The sequence below is a fragment of the Cygnus olor genome, chromosome Z (assembly GCF_009769625.2).
Source record: "Cygnus olor isolate bCygOlo1 chromosome Z, bCygOlo1.pri.v2, whole genome shotgun sequence".
Taxonomy (NCBI): domain Eukaryota; kingdom Metazoa; phylum Chordata; class Aves; order Anseriformes; family Anatidae; genus Cygnus; species Cygnus olor.
Genome location: NC_049198.1, coordinates 24,989,441 through 24,992,670, shown reverse-complemented (window position 1 = coordinate 24,992,670; position 3,230 = coordinate 24,989,441).

Genomic DNA, 3,230 nt, shown 5'->3' with positions numbered 1-3,230 from the left:
CGTGTGGGGCGGGATGGGGTGGCGGTGTGGGGCGGCTGGCGGTGGGCCTGTGAGGCGCCCTGCGGTGTTTAGGTGCGGGAAGCCAGCGTGTTGGTGCCGTGTGATGGCGAAAAAATAAAATGTTTTCCTTTGCTATGCGTCTTCCTTGCCGCCTTCCACTTTCAGGGGAAATTTATGGTGCGGCCAGAAAGAAACAATCCCATTTTGTCCTGACCCTCTTGTCTGTTCCTCAAAGCAAAATAAATAAATAAAAATAAATAAAATAAAAATAAAAATAAATAAAATAAAAATAAAAATAAATAAAAATAAAAAATAAAAATAATCCTGTGTAAAACAGTCTTCCCTTGGCTACCCTCATTCTCCTCCGCTGAGCCTCCCTTGGCTCTGTGATGCCCGTGTCGAATGCAGGCACAAATACATGACCTTCAAAACACTGCTGCCCTGTCAGGTTAAACCTGGCAGCCCCACACCACCCACAGTCCTGCCCCTCACCTGTCCTCGCATGGTGACCTTGGCAGCCCTTCTGGGTCTCAGGCACACGTGGGGCGAGATAACAGAACACAACCCAGCCCAAAAGGCCTTGCAAATCATGTTCTTGAGCAGACGCAGGTAATGGAGAGACCTCCAATGTGTGCAAACCCATCTGCACGGGTGTTACCCTGTGCCCCCCAGCACCACACTCCACTTGTCGCCTGTTTGTCCAGATTGTCCCAGGTGATCAGCACCACACAGTGCCATCAGACATACCTGAGACTGCCAGAATGCCTGCAGCAGGAGGTAATGGTGGTTAGCTCAAACCCCAACTTACAGCAGTGGCCAACCTGTGTCTGGAAACTGCAGTTAGGTCTAGGGTGAAATGCCACTGTGTCGACATGTTTGACACATGTGGGTGGCATGCAGCCTGTATATTGCCATTGCATACCTTCTGTGAATTCTTTGCAACTTCTCAGCAAACTAAAGTTGATCACCACCATACACCAGTTTGAAAGTAGGATATGTTCACTCCTCCTTTAGCATACCTCTGCTCTTCTACTTAGTCACTGCAAAGCTCATTGAAGCTGTATTGCCAACTCAGAGGTGCTGTTCCTAAAGACTAAGGGCACAGCCACTGGGATTACTTTGCGACCACAGCTATGTCTGCCAGGATTTCCATGGCAGTATTTTCTAATCACCAATCTGCTCTATGACAGTCTCCCTAAATAATTTGGTATCCTCTCCAAGCTGGCAAATGTTGATTTGTTTCAATGCGTCTCATTCATTGAAAGGAAGCACTGCAGAACATAACACTACATACAGTTGTATGAGCTGTAATCCTCAAATATCCATACCCAACACTCCCCCCACACTCCTCCCCACCACCCCAACCCAAAAAAAGAGAGAGAGACAGAGAGAGAAGAAAATACTTGATAAAGTAGGAGAGGAACAAAGCTTACTCAGATTAGCAACATGAGTGAGGATCTTCTTTATTCTTTAATGCAGTGAGGAAAATACATTCCTGAACTTCACTTTTACTTTCTGCCATTTTAACTCACCTCCTTATTTTAACTTACGCTGCTGTATCACCATTCACACATCTAGAAGGGGCAGGATAGAAAAAACACAGAGATGTAAGCTGTGTTATGCAGCATCGTGTGGACAAATACAGAGCTTTGAACTTCATGGCAGCCAGTCCGGAAGGTTGTAGATGTTGCACAGTCTTTGTAAAGACTGTGATGGAATACATTCTTCAAACCATGAGATGGAAGCACTCCAGGTTCCTGTGCAGTACACATAGACTCAAGAGCCTTGCAAGGCTTTGATGGACTTTGGGAGAGTGCCTTTTGTCTTGTTAATTAAATCTGACTTCAGAACTCTGCTTCTGAGCATCTTTGAAACCCTCCATTAAACTAACAACACAGCCTGCTTCCAGCTCTTTTAATCCATTTTCCATTTCTCTATCTTTGTATGTTGTAGGAATTTCAGTGTACCTCTTTTTAAATCTTTCTTTCAACCTTAAAAAAAAAAAAGTTGTTTTTTGGTTCAGGATTTTCTAAGTTTTCTGGGTGGTATTCCAGATATATAACATACTGTACACTTCCTAGAAGCAGAAACATTTTCTCTGTTTCCCAGTGTAGTTTGTACAAATACTGTGTCTGTAGTGATGTCTAGGTAATGAGTGCAATCCACTACTGCATTCCAGTTGCCAGGCTGAGATGCAGTGTCTTCTTAAGTTTAATGGTTTACTGCTGTCAACCGTTACCTTTTGGTGGGGGGTTGTGTTAAACAATATGAGAATGATGATCAGTTTGAAGGTGTCTGTCATGGAATAATAGAATCATTAAGGCTGGAAAAAACCTCCAAGATCATCTGGCCCAACCATCCCTCTACCACCAATGTCACCCACTAAACCATGTCCCTAAGCACCACGTCCAAACTTTCCTTAAGCAGCCCCAGGGACGGTGACTCCTGACTATTCTTTCTGAGAAGAAATGTCTCCTGATTTCCAGCTGAACATCCCCTGGACCAACTTGAGGCCATTCCCTCTAGTCCTATCACTAGTTATCTGTGAGAAGAGGCCGACCCCCAGCTCCCCACAACTTCCTTCCAGGTAGTTGTAGAGAGCAATAAGGTCTCCCCTGAGCCTCCTCTTCTCCAGACTAAACAACCCCAGTTCCCTCAGCCACTCCCCATAGGACTTGTGTTTCAGGCCCTTCGCCAGCTTCCTAGCCCTTCTCTGGACATGCCTGAGGGCCTCAATGTCCTTCTCATAGTGAGGGGCCCAAAACTGAACACAGTACTCGAACTGCAGCCTCACCAGAGCAGAGTACAGGGGGACGATCGCCTCCCTGGTCCTGCTGCCTACACTATTCCTGATCCAAGCCATGATGCCATTGGTCTTCTTGGCCACCTGGGCACACTGCTGGCTTATGTTCAGGCGAGCATCAATCAACACCCCCAGATCCTTTTCCTCTGCACAGCTTTCCAGCCACTCTGCCCCAAGCCTGTAGCGCTGCATGGAGTTGCTGTGACCAAAGTACAGGACCCAGCATTTAGCCATGTTGAACCTCATCCCATTGACCTCTGCCCATCGACCCATCCTGTCCAGGTCCCTCTGCAGGGCCTTCCTACCCTCTGGCAGATGGATACTTCCCCCGAACTTGGTGTTGTCTGCAAACTTACTGAGGGTGCACTCAGTTCCCTCATCCAAGTCATCAATAAAGATATTAAACAGGATGGGCCCCAACACCAAC